This window comes from Coregonus clupeaformis, chromosome 6 (genome assembly GCF_020615455.1).
Source record: "Coregonus clupeaformis isolate EN_2021a chromosome 6, ASM2061545v1, whole genome shotgun sequence".
Taxonomy (NCBI): domain Eukaryota; kingdom Metazoa; phylum Chordata; class Actinopteri; order Salmoniformes; family Salmonidae; genus Coregonus; species Coregonus clupeaformis.
Genome location: NC_059197.1, coordinates 27718875 through 27739436, shown reverse-complemented (window position 1 = coordinate 27739436; position 20562 = coordinate 27718875). Strand labels below are relative to the sequence as shown.

Genomic DNA, 20562 nt, shown 5'->3' with positions numbered 1-20562 from the left:
GACATTTAAAAGCTTTTGTCTATAATACTGTACTTCCCTTACCTCAAACACTATTGGGAGAGTTAATAGGTCAGTAGGACTCATCAATAATTACATAATTACCCAGAGATTTTTCTCACCTGGCATTTGGACAAATGATGATTGGCTGGATGTTCCTCCCTACAAATGAAAGAAGAGACAAACGTAAAATCCTGGATCCATGGCATTATGAAAACAGGTCTGATTCTGGTAACACATAACATGCCACCACACATGCGCTGAGGAAGGCACAAACCGAAACGTATGTCAGTGTGTGGTCTATTAAGACATGTTGCTATGATATAATGAAAATTAAAACAAAGCTTCAAGAATTGCAACTTACAGTGCATTCGGAAAGTAATCAGACCCCTTGACTTTTTCCACATTTTGTTACGTTACAGCCTTATTCTAAAATTGATTAAATAGTTTTTCCCCCCTCATCAATCTACACACAATACCCATAGTGACAAAACAAAAATATGTTTTTTGAAATTTTTGCAAATTAAAAATGAAATAAACACTGAAAGAGCATTTCAGACCCTTTATTCAGACCCTTTACTCAGTACTTTGTTGAAGCACCTTTGGCAACGATTACGGCCTCGAGTCTTCTTGGGTATGACGCTACAAGCTTGGCACACCTGTATTTCTGGGAGTTTCTCCCATTCTTCTCTGCAGATCCTCTCAAGCTCTGTCAGGTTGGATGGGGAGCGTCGCTGCACAGCTATTTTCAGGTCTCTCCAGAGATGTTCGATCGGGTTCAAGTCCGGGCTCTGGCTGGGCCACTCAAGGACATTCAGAGACTTGTCCCGAAGCCACTCCTGTGTTGTCTTGGCTGTGTGCTTAGGGTCATTGTTCTGTTGGAAGGTGAACCTTCGCCCCAGTCTGAGGTCCTGAGCGCTCTGGAGCAAGTTTTCATCAAGGATCTCTCTGTACTTTGCTCCGTTCATCTTTCCCTCGATCCTGACTAGTCTCCCAGTCCCTGCTGCTGAAAAACATCCCCAGAGTGGCGCAGCGGTCTAAGTCACTGCATTGCAGTGCTAGAGGCTTCACTACAGACCCAGGTTAGATCCCGGGCTGTATCACAACCGGCCGTGATCGGTAGTCCCATAGGGCGGTGCACAATTGTCCCAGCGTTGTCCGGGTTAGGGGAAGGTTTGGCCGGGGGGGCTTTACTTGGCTCATCGCTCTAGCGACTCCTTGTGGTGGGCCGGGTGCCTGCAGGCTGACAGCGGTCCTCAGTTGAATTATGTTTCTTCCGACACATTGGTGCGGCTGGCTTCAGGGTTAAGCGGGCGGGTGTTAAGAAGCGCGGTTAGGCCGGTCATGTTTCGGAGGACGCATGACTCGACCTTCGCCTCCCGAGCCCTTTGGGGAGTTGCAGCGATGAAACAAGATCGAAATTGCATGATGCTGCCACTACCATGCCTCACCGTAGCGATGGTGCCAGGTTTCCTCCAGACGTGACGCTTGCATTCAGGCCAAAGAGTTCAATCTTGGTTTCATCAGACCAAAGAATCTTGTTTCTCATGGTCTGAGAGTCCTTTAGGTGCCTTTTGGCAAACTCCAAGCGGGCTGTCATGTGCCTTTTACTGAGGAGTGGCTTCCGACTGGCCACTCTACCATAAAGGCCTGATTGGTGGAGTACTGCAGAAATGGTTGTCCTTCTGGAAGGTTCTCCCATCTCCACAGAGGAACTCTGGAGCGCTATCAAGAATGATCAACGGGTTTTTGAAGGCACTTCAGCATTGAAGGCAATTCTCCCCCGATTGCTCAGTTTGGCCGGGCAACCAGCACTAGGAAGAGCCTTCAATGCTGCAGACATTTTTTGGTAACCTTCCCCAGATCTGTGCCTCCACACAATCCTGTCTCGGAACTCTACGGACAATTCCTTCGACCTCATGGCTTGGTTTTTTCTATGACATGCACTGTCAACTATAGGAACTTAAATAGACAGGTGTGTGCCTTTCCAAGTCATGTCCAATCAATAGAATGTACCACAGGTGGACTCCAATCAAGTTGTAGAAACATCTCAAGGATGATCAATGGAAACAGGATGCACCTGAGCTCAAGTTCGAGTCTCATAGCAAAGGGTCTGAATACTTATGTAAATAAGGTATTTCTGCTTTTAACTTTTTATACGTTTGCTAAAATTTCTAAAACCTGTTTTCACTTTGTCATTATGGGGTATTGTGTGTAGATTGATGAGGAAAAACATTAATTTAATCAATTTTAGAATAAGGCTGTAACGTAACAAAATGTGGAAAAAGTCAAGGGGTCTGAATACTTTCCAAATGCACTGTATATCCAAGTGAGGGTAACACTTCATTTGGATAGTCCATCTGTAGATGCTCTACAGACTATCTACACTCTTTGAAAAAAAGGTGCTAAGTAGAACCATATAGGGTTCTTCGGTTTGTCCCCATAGGGGAACCCTTTTTGGTGCTAGGTAGAACCCTTCGCAGAGGGTTCTACACTGAACAAAAATATAAATGCAACATGTAAAGTGTTGGTCCCATGTTTCATGAGTTGAAATAAAAACTCCCAGAAATGTTCCATATGCACAAAAAGCTTATTTCTCTCAAATGTTGTGCACAAATGTATTTACATCCCTGTTAGGGAGGATTTCTCCTTTGCCAAGATAATCCATCCACCTGACAGGTGTGACATATCAACAAGCTGATTAAACAGCATGATCATTACACAGGTGCACCTTGTGCTGGGGACAATAAAAGGCCACTCTAAAATGTGCAGTTTTGTCACACAACCCAATGCCACAGATGACTCAAGTTTTGAGGGAGCGTGCAATTGGCATGCTGACTACAGGAATGTCCACCAGAGCTGTTGCCAGAAAATGTTCATTTCCTACCATAAGCCTCCTCCAACGTCGTTTTAGAGAATTTGGCTGTACGTCCAACCAGCCTCACAACTGCAGACCACATGTATGGCATCGTGTGGGCGAGCTGTTTGCTGATGTCAACGTTGTGAACAGAGTGACCCATGGCGGTGGTGGGGTTATGGTATGGGCAGGCATTAGCTATGACAACGAACACAATTGCATTTTATCTATGGCAATTTGAATACCATGACGAGATCCTGAGGCCCATTGTCGTGCCATTCATCCGCCGCCATCACCTCATGTTTCAGCATGATAATGCACGGCCCCAGGTCGCAAGGATCTGTACACAATTCTTGGAAGCTGAAAATGTTCAGTTCTTCCATGTCCTGCATACTCACCAGACATGTCACCAATTGAGCATGTTTGGGATGCTCTGGATCGACGTGTATGACAGCGTGTTCGCGCCTACATCCAGCAACTTCACACAGTCATTGAAGAGGAGTGGGACAACATTCCACAAGCCACAGTCAATAGCCTGCTCAACTCTATGTAAAGGGATGTGTTACGCTGCATGAGGCAAATGGTGGTCACACCAGACACTGTCTGTTTTTTAAATCCACGCCCCTACCTTGTTTTTAAGGTATCTGTGACCAACAGATGCATATCTGTATTCCCAGTCATGTGAAGTCCATAGATTAGGGCATAATTAATTTATTTCAATTTACTGATTTCTTTATATTAACTGTAACTCAATAAAATCTTTTAAATTGTTGCATGTTTCGTTTTATATTTTTGTTCAGTATACATTGAACCCTCTATGAAGAGTTCTTCCTAGAACCCTCCATAAAGGGTTCTGCCAAGAAACCTTTTATCCTCTAAAGGTTCTACCTTGAACCCTCAATGAACAGTTTTACCAAAAACCCTTATACCTTTGAAGGGTTCCTTCCTAGAACCCTCCATGAACGGTTCTACCAGCATTATTTGCAAATTTCTTATGACAATACATTAGATATATCATAAGGCCTTTCTCTCAGAACCTAGTTACAGTGCCTTGCAAAAGTATTCATCCCCCTTGGCGCTTTTCCTATTTTGTTGCATTACAACCTGTAATTTAAATGGATTTTTATTTGGATTTCTTGTAATGGACATATACAAAATAGTCCAAATTGGTGAAGTGGATTGAAAAAAATAACTTTTTAAAAAACATTCTAAAAAATAAATAACGGAAAAGTGGTGCGTGCATATGTACAGTGGGGAGAACAAGTATTTGATACACTGCCGATTTTGCAGGTTTTCCTACTTACAAAGCATGTAGAGGTCTGTCATTTTTATCATAGGTACACTTCAACTGTGAGAGACGGAGTCTAAAACAAAAATCCAGAAAATCAGATTGTATGATTTTTAAGTAATTAATTTGCATTTTATTGCATGACATAAGTATTTGATACATCAGAAAAGCAGAACTGAATATTTGGTACAGAAACCTTTGTTTGCAATGGCTGTGTGTTTCGGGTCGTTGTCATGCTGGAAGACCCAGCCACGACCCATCTTCAATGCTCTTACTGAGGGAAGGAGGTTGTTGGCCAAGATCTCGCGATACATGGCTCCATCCATCCTTCCCTCAATACGGTGCAGTCGTCCTGTCCCCTTTGCAGAAAAGCATCCCCAAAGAATGATGTTTCCACCTCCATGCTTCACGGTTGGGATGGTGATCTTGGGGTTGTACTCATCCTTCTTCTTCCTCCAAACACGGCGAGTGGAGTATAGACCAAAAAGCTATATTTTTGTCTCATCAGACCACATGACCTTCTCCCATTCCTCCTCTGGATCATCCAGATGGTCATTGGCAAACTTCAGACGGGCCTGGACATGCGCTGGCTTGAGCAGGGGGACCTTGCATGCGCTGCAGGATATTAATCCATGACGGCATAGTGTGTTACTAATGGTTTTCTTTGAGACTGTGGTCACAGCTCTCTTCAGGTCATTGACCAGGTCCTGCCATGTAGTTCTGGGCTGATCCCTCACCTTCCTCATGATCATTGATGCCCCACGAGGTGAGATCTTGCATGGAGCCCCAGACCGAGGGTGATTGACCGTCATCTTGAACTTCTTCCATTTTCTAATAATTGCGCCAACAGTTGTTGCCTTCTCACCAAGCTGCTTGCCTATTGTCCTGTAGCCGATCCCAGCCTTGTGCAGGTCTACAATTCTATCCCTGATGTCCCTACACAGCTCTCTGGTCTTGGCCATTGTGGAGAGGTTGGAGTCTGTTTGATTGAGTGTGTGGACAGGTCTCTTTTATACAGGTAACAAGTTCAAACAGGTGCAGTTAATACAGGTAATGAGTGGAGAACAGGAGGGCTTCTTAAAGAAAAACTAACAGGTCTGTGAGAGCCGGAATTCTTACTGGTTGGTAGGTGATCAAATACTTATGTCATGCAATAAAATGCAAATGAATTACTTAAAAATCATACAATGTGATTTTCTGGATTCCGTCTCTCACAGTTGAAGTGTACCTATGATAAAAATTACAGACCTCTACATGCTTTGTAAGTAGGAAAACCTGCAAAATCGGCAGTGTATCAAATACTTGTTCTCCCCACTGTATTCACCCCCTTTGCTATGAAGCCCCTAAATGAGATCTGGTGCAACCAATTACCTTCAGAAGTCACATAATTAGTTAGATTGCACACAGGTGGACTTTATTTAAGTGTCACATGATCTGTCACATGATCTCAGTATATATACACCTGTTCTGAAAGGCCCAGAGTCTGCTAAACCACTAAGCAAGGGGCACCACCAAGCAAGCGGCACCATGAAGACCAAGGAGCTCTCCAAACAGGTCGGGGACAAAGTTGTGGAGAAGTACAGATCAGGGTTGGGTTATAAAAAAAATATCAGAAACTTTGAATACGGAGAACCATTAAATCCATTATTAAAAAATAGAAAGAATATGGCACCACAACAAACCTGCCAAGAGAGGGCCGCCCACCAAAACTCATGGACCAGGCAAGGAGGGCATTAATCAGAGAGGCAACAAAGAGACCAAAGATAACCCTGAAGGAGCTGCAAAGCTCCACAGCGGAGATTGGAGTATCTGTCCATAGGACCACTTTAAGCCGTACACTCCACAGAGCTGGACTTTACGGAAAAGAGTGGCCATAAAAAAGCCATTGCTTAAAGAAAAAAATAAGCAAACACGTTTGGTGTTCGCCAAAAGGCATGTGGGAGACTCCCCAAACATATGGAAGAAGATACTCTGGTCAGATGAGACTAATATTTAGTTTTTTGGCCATCAAGGAAAATGCTATGTCTGGCGCAAACCCAACACCTCTCATCACCCCGAGAACACCATCCCCACAGTGAAGCATGGTGGTGGCAGCATCATGCTGTGGGGATGTTTTTCATCGGTAGGGACTGGGAAACTGGTCAGAATTGAAGGAATGATGGATGGCGCTAAATACAGGGAAATTCTTTAGGGAAACCTGTTTCAGTCTTCCAGAGATTTGAGACTGGGACGGAAGTTCACCTTCCAGCAGGACAATGACCCTACGCATACTGCTAAAGCAACACTTGAGTGGTTTAAGGGGAAACATTTAAATGTCTTGGTATGGCCTAGTTTAAAGTGGTAGGCATGTTGTGTATATCAATTGATACAAACCCCCCAAAATCCATTTTAATTCCAGGTTGTAAGGCAACAAAATAGGAAAAATGCCAAGGGGGGTGAATACTTTAGCAAGCCACTGTATACCCTAACACAGTGGTTGAAACTCCTGGTTTACAGACCACATCAGGCATGCAAGTCACATTATGCTGGCTTGTAAAGTGATGAGTAATTCCTATTGGAATTAGAGAAGAGAAGGTTGATAAAGGAGACTACCTAAATCATTTAAATTGAAACATCCATCTCAGTAACGGGTGCAGTAAGTCCAACTACTAACAGATTGGATTAGTTTAGAAAAATGTATTTTATTTATTTTTGTGTAGCATAAGATTAATCAACCAATCAATACAAAAACACATATATTGAAACAAACAATTCTGAAAATCAACCTGCAATAGAGCATGCTGTGAAATTTGATAATGATGGCCGTGGTTTTGAGTGTTTTAAAAATGACACAATCACACTTACACCCCTTAATTCAACTCCTGAATCAACACTATAAAAGTTACACTGAAAAATCAACACTAGGTAACACTGGCCAAGTGGCCAATTTGCTGTGTATCATACAAAACACTGCAAGTTCACTCACACTCCCTTCTATTCTCATACTCACTGCTCAATAAAATCACATAAAATACTTATTTGAAAAAAATAAATATTGGCAAAGATATCAACTATGTCCGTACTGTATATGTAAAATGATCAAGGGAATACCAGATACATTTACAAATATTCCCATATACTGTACGTACAGTTTAAAACATTCTCACATCTATCTTTTTAAACTGATCAGATTACTCAAACTCCTGATGTTAAAGTTTAAACATTGAGGTAAACACTAATGCTCAGGCATTATTTAAAATAATGAAAAAAATATACAATAAAAACATCTTATTCAGATTCAGAAGGGTTCTATGTAGAACCCTTCATCCCTTACAAAGAATCCTTCTTTCCTTCCAAAGAATCATCAAAGAACCCTTTCTTCGAAAAACGATACTTAGCATGAAAAAGGTTCTGGGTAGACCCTTTGCCTTATAAAGAACCGTCCTCCAAAAAGGGTTCTTCAGATGAAAATTGTTCTTGATAGTACCCTATCCCTCTGCAAATAACCCTTTTGGAACCCTTTTTTCCAAGAGTGTACAGACTATCAGTAACATTTCAACTAACTACAGTTGAAGTCGGAAGTTTACATACACTTAGGTTGGAATCATTAAAACTCGTTTTTCAACCACTCCACACATTTCTTGTTAACAAACTATAGTTTTGGCAAGTTGGTTAGGACATCTACTTTGTGCATGACACAAGTAATTTTTCCAACAATTGTTTACAGACAGATTATTTCACTTATAATTCACTGTATCACAATTCCAGTGGGTCAGAAGTTTACATACACTAAGTTGACTGTGCCTTTAAACAGCTTGGAAAATTCCAGAAAATGATGTCATGGCTTTAGAAGCTTCTGATAGGCTAATTGACATAATTTGAGTCAATTGGAGGTGTACCTGTGGATGTATTTCAAGGCCTACCTTCAAACTCAGTGCCTCTTTGCTTGACATCATGGGAAAATCAAAAGAAATCAGCCAAGACCTCAGAAAAAAGGTCTTGGCTGATTTCTTTTGATTTTGGTTCATCCTTGGGAACAATTTCCAAACGCCTGAAGGTACCACGTTCATCTGTACAAACAATAGTACGTAAGTATAAACACCATGGGACCACGCAGCCGTCATACCGCTCAGGAAGGAGATGCGTTCTGTCTCCTAGAGATTAACGTACTTTGGTGCGAAAAGTGCAAATTAATCCCAGAACAACAGCAAAGGACCTTGTGAAGATGCTGGCGGAAACAGGTACAAAAGTATCTATATCCACAGTAAAACGAGTCCTATATCGACATAACCTGAAAGGCCGCTCAGCAAGGAAGAAGCCACTGCTCCAAAACCGCCATAAAAAAGCCAGACTATGGTTTGCAACTGCACATGGGGACAAAGATCGTACTTTTTGGAGAAATGTCCTCTGGTCTGATGAAACAAAATAGAATTGTTTGGCCATAATGACCATCGTTATGTTTGGAGGAGAAAGGGGGACGCTTGCAACCCAAGGAACACCATCCCAACCGTGAACCACGGGGGTGGCAGCATCATGCTGTGGGGGTGCTTTGCTGCAGGAGGGACTGGTGCACTTCACAAAATAGATGGCATCATGAGGAAGGAAAATGATGTGGATATATTGAAGCAACATCTCAAGACATCAGTCAGGAAGTTAAAGCTTGGTCGCAATTGGGTCTTCCAAATGGACAATGACCCCAAGCATACTTCAAAAGTTGTGGCAAAATGGCTTAAGGAAAACAAAGTCAAGGTATTGGAGTGGCCATCACAAAGCCCTGACCTCAATCCTATAGAACATTTGTGGGCAGAACAGAAAAAGCATGTGCGATCAAGGAGGCCTACAAATCTGACTCAGTTACACCAGCACTGTCAGGAGGAATGGGCTAAAATTCACCCAACTTATTGTGGGAAGCTTGTGGAAGACTACCCGAAATATTTGACCCAAGTTAAACAATTTAAAGGCAATGCTACCAAATACTAATTGAGTGTATGTACATTTCTGATCCACTGGGAATGTGATGAAATAAATAAAAGCTGAAATAAATCATTCTCTCTACTATTATTCTGACATTTCACATTCTTAAAATAAAGTGGTGATCCTAACTGACCTTTTACTAGGATTAAATGTCAGGAATTGTGAAAAACTGAGTTTAAATGTATTTGGCTAAGGTGTATGTAAACTTCCGACTTCAACTGTATATACTAACCCTAACCCCAGCCCTAACTGTAACCTTAGCTAGCAGTTGTTGATTGTATGACAATCTGTAGAGCAGCAACAGACGGACTATCCCAAAAAAGTGTGATCCAAGTGAATGCTGGACTTTTTTCATGTTTGATGTGAACACATGACATGGACAGTAACAACGTATACAGTGACATTCTGTGAAATAAAAATAAAACAGATAAAGTCATGATCATTATCATCACAGACTGAAAAAAAAAAAATGACATGAACTTCTATAGCAGACATTGTGTCACGTTTATGATAACATTACGAAGAGTTTATAATGCAGAAGTCAGTTAGAATGATTTATTTTGGGGTGTAATACACTTCTTACTGGCTTTATTGTCCTCTTGGGTGCCGTGGAGTCTGAAGTAAAGATATACTGCAGAAAGGACAAGTCTCTATGCTGTCTACGGTTATTGGAGACACATTTTGCATTACATTTATAGCAATTTTATTAGAATGTATAGTATAAATGTTTGTATGTGGGTTAGAAAAGGGGATATACTCTTACAGGGATTATTTTTAAAGAGAGACACACACAGCGAGGGTTAGAAAGGAGGACAAGCTCTCTTTTGTTTGCATATTACAAACATGAAAGAGTTGATATTAAGGCTGTGTTGGCTGGAAGGCAAGCAAATTTTGAGGGTTGGATTTGAATGCAATTTGCCCATGCCAAGACTTCCCCATGTGGACCAGGTCTATGCCTCAGTGCTTCTCTGAAGGCTGTGTATGGAAATCATGTTGTTAAAGCCTGATGTTATCCCAGTTCACAGCAAAGCACCTGATGGTGAGACACGATAAACCTGCATGGGGAGGCTAACAATTACCCAGGGCCGTTTCTAGCATTTTGGGGGCCCTAAGCAAGATTTTGTTGAGGGACACCACATAAAAGGAAAACTGCTGATGCACAACCAAAAAAAGTATAATAATTGGGGTGTCGCTAATGCCTTGAAACGGTACTGCAACTACCAACCAACATCACCAGCCACAGGTCTTCATAAAGAGCTGATCTGTGAAGCATGTTGGGCTGCAATGTGTTGTATGACAGTTGCTAAAGAAAAGTTGGCATTCTTTACGTTTTTATATGCAGGTGTTTTTGGTGAAAAGGCTGTCCTAAAGGAAAACCAGTTACCAGTCAAAATGTTGTCCTTATAAGATCGAGCATTTGGGAGCATACTAGTGTGCAGATATTTTAGTTCTACATTAATATATACTCTAATTAATTATTTTAAGGATGTGTGCATGCCCGAGTGTTAACAAATAAAACAAAAACAGACCCTTGAAAAGTACTCTTTCCTCCACAATAACACAACAGTGAAGGTACACTGGTTGGCCGGCTGGCCCTAATAATGGCCAAACCTCAGTAAGTTTTGCATATAGTATATTATATAGTATATAATGCACAAATTAATAGAGCAGTGTATGTATGGTTATATCTCTTTAATATTCTTCATTATAAAACTTGAAGTTCATTATTACTTGAGATTATGTAAGATGTTTTTTGTCCTGTCATTGAGGCAGCATGCCTGTTGTCAAATACATTTCCCTTTGATTTCTATGGGTCCATGTTGCGACTTGAATTGAATCACTTTGTGGCTAAAGTTTGCAAATGTCTATCAATGGCCTTTCTCTCTAGGATAAAAGACTGCAAACTAGAATAAGAGAGAAAGAGAAAGAGAGCATAAGAGAAAGTCTAGGCAACCTTTAGATAGTGTGGCCCATTACCCTTTTAAATCTGTGTGTCTTTAGTCCGTATAGTACACCCATGAACCTGGGTATACACCTCTCATGTTTACAAAGGAAGACAGAGAATCTACTAGATTAAAACATAAACACACAGTATCATTGGATATAGAGTATAATTTTGTCTTTAATCACACAAATCCAATCTAATTTTGCGTTAAGTCAAAAACTGTTGATGGCTTATTAAAACTGGGGTCTTACCAATCCATCCACAAGATGATACCGGTAACTCTGAGTTAGTAGTATTAACTTAATACTGTGAATTAAGAATGACAGAACCCAAGTCTATTAGATTTTTGCTTTCAAGCAGAGGTTTCGGTGGTGATGTTGGCAACAACGATCTAGTTTTGTTTAGGAAAACAGTGACTCATCATTATTAAGCAATAAGAGCAGTACTTCCTGGTGTTGTGATCTTTGCTGCTGTTTGCTTTGGACCCATTGAACCCTGAGACAACCTTTCCAACCTGGTTTTGGTTTTGGCTTTGGCAAACCTGTGACATTTTTGCAAAAGCAATGCATAACGTTATTATTAATTTATCATTCACATTTTGGGGGGGGATAAATTACATATCACATTTAACGCAATCTTCCTTTTAGAACTAGATTCAACACCACATTTAGTATTGTTCTGTCACAAAGGTTGTTTCTTGATATCCAAAACAAACTGTAGTCTGTGGAGATTTAACATGAATTTAAGTGTTTGTTATTTCTACATAAATATTGATGTTTCAAAAGGGCCATACAGTCCAGGCATGGAAGGATGGTCACAGTGTGAAAGCATGTCTTATGGTTTACTATGTTGAAACTAATGGCATCTACCTCACTGTTTGTCTATCCCTCATCAGGATCTCTCCATGAAGAGTGTAGTTAGTGTCTAGTGAGTGGACAAGCCAATTTTAACAGAAAATAAATGAGTCCTGTAAAGGGCATTGACAGGTAGCTTGGGAGATGAAAAGCTTTTCCTGTTTGCTCAGGCAGATGTCTCATAGGCCGATTTCGCTGTGTCTGAGGCAACAATGGCTGGCTTGTCTGTGGCCTGCATGGAGAACAATATCGGTCGGCAGGTGTGCAAGAATCTGACTTTGCATAGACCAACCTGGCAGACCAAAAAGGGTTTGTGTTAGCTATCGTCCTCACGACTCCTAGAGTTCATGACCATTAGCCATTGGGTATTATTGTTGTCCTGAGCATTGTGGGGTTTTCATGGGTCTGCTTGGCTTTGTTTTTCTCTCTTAAACCCCATGTTCTGGTATTTACCCATAGGCTTAACTTTCACTCATGGCTGAGAAGTGGAGAAAAAAAGATACACAGCCGAGGGACTTATAGGTAGGCAATATGGTCATGAATCGTTAGTATAAAAAATAAGCCCAAATGTAAATAAGGCTGAAGATTGAAGGAAAACACCCTATTGTCTCACCAACAGACATCAACTGTCTGGTTATATGTCAGTGAAAGAAAGAAAGAAAGAAAGAAAGAAAGAAAGAAAGAAAGAAAGAAAGAAAGAAAGAAAGAAAGAAAGAAAGAAAGAAAGAAAGAAAGAAAGAAAGAAAGAAAGAAAGAAAGAAAGAAAGAAAGAAAGAAAGAAAGAAAGAAAGAAAGAAAGAAGATAATACAAAAGTGAGTCATACAAGATTTACTTGGAGTACTCACATTATATCTTGGTCCATTTGTTTGATTTTGTCGTTTCTCTGCCAGTAGATCTTTCACTGTGTGCTTGACCCTAACCCCTTGATAGACCCTTTTAGAATACTCTGGAGAAAAAGTGAGAGAAATATTTCACACACACACACACGAGCACACAGAGATACAATTGACTCATTATTTGAGTGTGAAGTAATACAAGTTTATACATTATTTTACACTCATTACTCTATGGTGGTTATTGAAAATTATGAGATCATTCTCATCATTAAAAAGATCTCCATACAACCCTAAAACAAGGATAGCCTAAAATTGTAGTTATTTTGAAACAAAGGTTTAACATTTTGTATTACATTTTACATTTCAGTCATTTAGCAGATGCTCTTATCCAGAGAAACTTACAGTTAGTGAGTGCATACATTATAATTTTTTTTTTTCATACTGGTCCCCCGAGAGAAACGAACCCACAACCCTGCCGTTGCAAACGCCATGCTCTACCAACTGAGCTACACGGGACTATATGTATGCCTCAAGTGTATTGCTAGAACAAATTCTATGAACCTCTTGAAGTACAGTGCCTTCTGAAAGTATTCAGACCCTTTGACCTTTTCTACATTTTGTTAGGTTACAGCCTTATTCTAAAAATATATATTTTTTTTTCTTCTCATCAATCTACAAACAATACCCCATAATGACAAAGCAAAAACAGGTTTTTAGATTTTTGTGCTAATTTATTACAAATAAAAAAACAGAAATATATCATTTACAGAAGCAATTACAGCCTCGAGTCCTCTTGGGTATGACGCTACAAGCTTGGCACACCTGTACTTGGGGAGTTTCTCCCATTCTTCTCTGCAGATTCTCTCAAGCTCTGTCAGGTTGGATGGGGAGTGTTGCTGCACAGCTATTTTCAGGTCTCTCCAGAGATGTTCGATCGGGTTCAAGTCCGGGCTCTGGCTGGGCCACTCAAGGACATTCAGAGACTTTTCCTGAAGTCACTCCTGCGTTGTCTTGGCTGTGTGCTCAGGGACATTGTTCTGTTGGAAGGTGAACCTTCGCCCTAGTCTGAGGTCCTGAGTGCTCTGGAGCAGGTTTTCATCAAGGATCACTCTGCACTTTGCTCTGTTCATCTTTCCCTCGATCCTGACTAGTCTCCCAGTCCATGCCACTGAAAAACACCCCCATAGCATGATGCTGCCACCACCATGCTTCACCGTAGGTATGGTGCCAGGTTTCCTCCAGACGTGACGTTTGGCATTCAGGCCAAAGAGTTGAATCTTGGCTTCATCAGACCAGAGAATCTTGTTTCTCATAGTCTGAGAGTCCTTTAGGTGCCTTTTGGCAAACTCCAAGCGGGCTGTCATGTGCCTTTTACTGAGGAGTGGCTTCCGTCTGGCCACTCTACCATAACAACCCGATGGTTGTCCTTCTGGAAGGTTCTCCCATCTCCACAGAGGAACTCTAGAGCTCTGTCAGAGTGACCATTGGGTTCTTGGTCACCTCCTTGACCAAGGCCCTTCTCCCCCGATTGGCCGGGCGGCCAGCTCTAGGAAGAGTCTTGGTGGTTCCAAACTTCTTCCATTTAAGAATGATGGAGGCCACTCTGTTCTTGGGGACCTTCAATGCTGCAGACATTTTTTGGTACCCTTCCCCTAATCTGTGCCTCCACACAAGGCCTAAATTAAACATACTATGCACTTATTGTATTCTCTGTTTTGGCTCACTTATATTGTAAGTATTTTTGAATTTAGCTTGAAGTAAGTATCTTCAAATTGTACTTACTCAAAGTAAAATACAAATATAACACAAGTACAATATATTGCTGGCTATGTATTTTACAGATAATATACTGCTCCTGCTTAGCGCTAGTCCTCATTCATTCCCACAATCATATATTCATTTGAATTTTCACAGTTTTATGCATAGCTGAATTGCCTTTTGGGATACGTATAAAGGGCATGGAAATTGTCTTTGGCTTTGGTCAATGCAAATTGACTGTTGAAAAAAAGCAATTTAGTACAAGCGTCATTGTCTAACAGTGATGTCATTTTTATACACTGGATAGCCCCTCACACATTTTAAGTAGGCCTAGTGATAGAAGTATCAAAGTATCAATATTTATTTGTAAATACATCATAAATCTCAACAGCAAATATGTCTCCAACCAGATTTGTAGGCAAATCCCCCATGAACATATTCCTAGTGAGCATACTATAGACTATATTTGCACTTTAACATGCAAAAGGAAATCACATGCAAAAAAACGGTACAGTATGTAAAAGATCCCAGCTTTATGAATGGAGTCGTAAGATAAGTTCCTATTTTACTATAGTCATGTTGATCATCATATGGCCAAACAATGTTGAAATTCAGAAATGGATGTTGGATTATAATGATATCGTTTTGGAGGTGTTTCAGTTTGCTATATTTGATATCCAACTTAATTATTTATTAATTGAAAAGAGGGTTGGATACCGGAAACCAAACACCAAAACAATATTTCATCATGTCCTTTATGCTTTGCACTAGTCACAGCTAAGCATGGCCATCTTTAGATATAATTAATAAACAATCATATTTATGTTCAAATGACACACTGTTACCATATTTCCCGATGCAGTACTCTACAGTACTATACTTTCAGTTTTGTTAGTATGAAAAATACAATCCAATACACCAATCCAATACCTTACAAAGCACAATGTTAGTTTTACAGTTAATTTAATTCATTCACTTTTTTATATTGAAGGATACTAGTCATTTCCCCAAATGACAATGGCATAAACTAGATTGTTATGCTAGTTGACAGCATAAACCAAAAACAAACTAAATATATATTTTTAATTATGTCACTATCACCACCTTAAAGAAGATGGCATAAAATGTTTATGGATGATGAAAGTTTTGTCAAAACTATATACTATGGAAGTATTTCATAAATGATTATGAATCAGTGTTATGGTTGCAGTTTACCTTACCGGTTTCCATGATGCTGCAGTTTCAGGTCTGGTACTACAAAGATTGAGGAGGCCAGTCCTCTATTCCAGTGAAAGTGTAGATGTACCTATGCTCAAAATCATACTAAAGACAAGCCTTTTCCACCTCTGGAAACTTTTACGGAATCCTTCACACGCTCCACTGATGGAGAATGTATGGAGCTTTTCAAATGACCTTTTTCCATGCAAATAATTGGTAGGACGTTTTTCGACTATTTGCATCTACAGTCTAGATTAGAGGAGAGCATCTGTGCGAGACACATCGGAAGGCATTCTATTTTGTTACACTGAAACATGTTTTAATAATTCTTTAGGCCTATTTGGGCTCCAACAATTTTTTCACACTGCCAAATTTTCCCTCAAGCTATCAATGTACAGTAAAAGCTTGAAATTATATATCAAATAAGTTTCAGTCACACTTTAAGTAAAGGCAACAGGTGTAATGCTTTAATTCCCTATTTTGTTATGAGCATGTTTGAGACTTTATAAAGTCTCATAATAATATGTAATGTAATAATGCATTATACCCGTCAGCTTTAAGTCAAGTGTTAGAGGTTTGTCTGTACTTGCAGGATGGTATTAAATCAAATCAAATCAAATTGTATTTGTCACATTCGCCGAATACAACAGGTGTAGTGAAATGCTTACTTACAAGCCCAACAATGCAATTTTAAGAAATACCACAAAAAAATTAGAAATATGTATATATATACTACCAATAAAACATTAACTAAAAAAAATTAAGAACTAAAAGTAACAAATAATTAAAGAGTAGTAGTAAAATAACAATAGCGAGGCTACAGTTGATATCGGAAGTTTACATACACTTAGGTTGGAGTCATTAAAACTCGTTTTTCAACCACTCCACAAATTTCTTCTTAACAAACTATAGTTTTGGCAAGGACATCTACTTTGTGCATGACACAAGTCATTTTTCCAACAATTGTTTACAGACAGATTATTTCACTTATAATTCACTGTATCACAATTCCAGTGGGTCAGAAGTTTACATACACTAAGTTGACTGTGCCTTTAAACAGCTTGGAAAATTCCAGAAAATGATGTCATGGCTTTAGAAGCTTCTGATAGGCTAATTGACATCATTTGAGTCAATTGGAGGTGTACCTGTGGATGTATTTCAAGGCCTACTTTCAAACTCAGTGCCTCTTCGCTTGACATCATGGGAAAATCAAAAGAAATAAGCCAAGACCTCAGAAAAAGAATGGTAGACCTCCACAAGTCTGGTTCATCCTTGGGAACAATTTCCAAATGGCTGAAGGTACCACGTTTATCTGAACAAACAATAGTACGTAAGTATAAACACCATGGGACCACGCAGCCGTCATACCACTCAGGAAGGAGACGCGTTCTGTCTCCTAGAGATGAACGTACTTTGGTGCGAAAAGTCCAAATCAATCCCAGAACAACAGCAAAGGACCTTGTGAAGATGCTGGAGGAAACAGGTACAAAAGTATCTATATCCACAGTAAAACGAGTCCTATATTGACATAACCTGAAAGGCCGCTCAGCAAGGAAGAAGCCACTGCTCCAAAACCGCCATAAAAAAGCCAGACTATGGTTTGCAACTGCACATGGGGACAAAGATCATACTTTTTGGAGAAATGTCCTCTGGTCTGATGAAACAAAATAGAACTGTTTGGCCATAATGACCATCGTTATGTTTGGAGGAAAAAGGAGGTAGCTTGCAAGCCGAAGAACACCATCCCAACCGTGAAGCATGGGGGTGGCAGCATCATGCTGTGGGGGTGCTTTGCTGCAGGTGGAACTGGTGCACTTCACAAAATAGATGGCATCATGAGGAAGGAAAATAATGTGGATATATTGAAGCAACATCTCAAGACATCAGTCAGGAAGTTAAAGCTTGGTCGCAAATGGGTCTTCCAAATGGACAATGACCCCAAGCATACTTCAAAAGTTGTGGCAAAATGGCTTAAGGACAACAAAATGGCTCAAAGTCAAGGTATTGGACCTCAATCCTATAGAACATTTGTGGGCAAGACTGGAAAAGCACGTGCGAGCAAGGAGGCCTACAAACCTGACTCAGTTACACCAGCTCTGTCAGGAGGAATGGGCCAAAATTCACCCAACTTATTGTGGGAAGCTTGTGGAAGGCTACCCGAAACGTTTGACCCAAGTAAAACAATTTAAAGGCAACGCTACCAAATACTAATTGAGTGTATGTAAACTTCTGACCCACTAGGAATGTGATGAAATAAATAAAAGCTGAAATAAATCATTCTCTCTACTATTATTCTGACATTTCACATTCTTAAAATAAAGTGGTGATCCTAACTGACCTAAGACAGGGAATGTTTACTAGGATTATATGTCAGGAATTGTGAAAAACTGAGTTTAAATGTATTTGGCTAAGGTGTATGTAAACTTCCGACTTCAACTTTATATACAGGGGGTGCCGGTACCGAGTCAATGTGCGGGGGCACCAGTTAGTCGAGGTAATTGAGGTTCAGGAGTCTTATGGCTTGGGGGTAGAATCTCTTTAGAAGCCTCTTGGACCTAGACTTGGTGCTCCAGTACCTCTTTCCATGCGGTAGCAGAGAGAACAGTCTATGACTAGGGTGGCTGGAGTCTTTGACAATTTTTAGGGCCTTCCTCTGACACTGCCTGGTATAGAGGTCCTGGATGGCAGGAAGCTTGGCCCCAGTGATGTACTGGGCTGTACGCACTACCCTCTGTAGTGCCTTGCGGTTGGAGGCCTAGCAGTTGCCATACCAGGTAGTGATGCAACCAGTCAGGATGCTCTCGATGGTGCAGCTGTAGAACCTTTTGAGGATCTGAGAACCCATGCCAAATCATTTCAGTCTCCTTAGGGGGAATAGGTTTTGTCGTGCCCTCTTCACGACTGTCTTGGTGTGTTTGGACCATATTAGTTTGTTGGTGATGTGGACACCAAGGAACATGAAGCTCTCAACCTGCTCCACTACAGCCCCGTCGATGAGAAGGGGGGCGTGCTCGGTCCTCTTCTTTTTCCTGTAGTCCACAATCATCTCCTTTGTCTTGATCACGATGAGGGAGAGGTAGTTGTCCTGGCATCACAGTTGTCTGAACACCTCCCTATAGGCTGTCTCATCGTTGTCGGTGATCAAGCCCACCACTGTTGGGTCATCGGCAAACTTAATGATGGTGTTGGAGTCGTGCCTGGCCATGCAGTCATGAGTGAACAGGGAGTACAGGAGGGGACTGAGCACGCACCCCTGAGTGGCCCCCGTGTTGAGGATCAGCGTGGCGGATGTGTTGTTACCTACCCTTACCACCTGGGGCAGCCCATCAGGAAGTCCAGGATCCAGTTGCAGAGGGAGGTGTTTAGTCCCAGGGTCTTTATCTTAGTGATGAGCTTTGAGGGCACTATGGTGTTGAACGCTGAGCTGTAATCAATGAATAGCATTTTCACATAGGTGTTCCTTTTGTCCAGGTCTGAAAGGGCAGTGTGGAGCGCAATAGCGATTGCATCATCTGTGGATCTGTTGGGGCGGTATGCAAATTGGAGTGGGTCTAGGGTTTCTGGGATAATGGTGTTGATGTGAGCCATGACCAGTGTTTCAAAGCACTTCATGGCTACAGACGTGAGTGCTACGGGTCGGTAGTCATTTAGGCAGGTTACCTTAGTGTTCTCGGACACAGGGACTATGGTGGTCTGCTTGAAACACGTTGGTATTCCAGACTCAGACAGGGAGAGGTTGAAAATGTCAGTGAAGACTTGCCAGTTGGTCAGCGCATGCTCAGAGGACACGTCCTGGTAATCCATCTGGCCCTGTGGCCTTGTGAATGTTGACCTGTTTAAAGGTCTTACTCACATCGGCTATGGAGAGCGTGATCACACAGTCGTCCGGAACAGCTGATGCTCTCATGCATGTTTCAGTGTTACTTGCCTCGAAGCGAGCATAGAAGTAATTTAGCTTGTCTGGTAGGCTCGTGTCAGTGGGCAGCTCTTGGCTGTGCTTCCCTTTGTAGTCTGTAATAGTTTGCAAGCCCTGCCACATCCGACGAGCGTCAGAGCAAGTGTAGTACGATTCGATCTTAGTCCTGTGTTCACACTTTGCCTGTTTGATGGTTCGTCAGAAGGCATAGTGGGATTTCTTATAAGCTTCCGGGTTTGAGTCCCGCTCCTTGAAAGCGGCAGCTCTACCCTTTAGCTCAGTGCGGATGTTGCCTGTAATCCATGGCTTCTGGTTGGGGTATGTACGTACAGTCACTGTGGGGATGAAGTCATCGATGCACTTATTGATGAAGCCAGTGACTGATGTGATGTACTCCTCAATGCCATCGGAAGAATCCCGGAACATATTCCAGTCTGTGCTAGCAAAACAGTCCTGTAGCTTAGCATCTGCTTCATCTGATCACTTTTTTATTGACCTAGTGTCACGCCCTGATCGAGAGAACTCTTGTTGGTTGGGTCAGGGTGTGAGTGTCGTTTGAGATCTATGTTATTAGATTCTATGTTTATGATCTAGTATTTGTATTTCTATGTTTGGCCGGGTGTGATTCCCAATCAGAGGCAGCTGTCACTCGTTGTCTCTGATTGGGGTTCATACTTAGGTAGCCTGGTTGCCTACCTTAGTTGTGGGATCTTGTTTGTGTTCTTGTTAGGCTTTTTGTGTGTATAGCCCATAGGACTTCACATTTTGTCCAGTGTTTATTCGTCTTAAAAACATGTACGCATACCACTCTGCACCTTGGTCTGAGTCGTCTCTCAATGACCGTGACAGAAGATCCCACCAAACAAGGACCAAGCAGCGTGCCCAGGAGGAGCAGAAATCATGGACTTGGGAGGAGATATTAAATGGTAAGGGATCATG

At 41.2% G+C, this 20562-nt stretch overlaps 1 long non-coding RNA gene across 1 annotated transcript; it reads right to left on the bottom strand.

Moving 5' to 3' along the window:
- Positions 1 to 118: 118 nt before the first annotated feature.
- LOC121567640 lies at positions 119 to 15833 on the bottom strand. The gene is made up of 3 exons (XR_006001139.1): positions 15710 to 15833; positions 12741 to 12841; positions 119 to 159 (listed from the first exon to the last, which is right to left on the bottom strand). It is a non-coding gene; the product is annotated as an uncharacterized LOC121567640 (long non-coding RNA).
- Positions 15834 to 20562: the final 4729 nt, after the last annotated feature.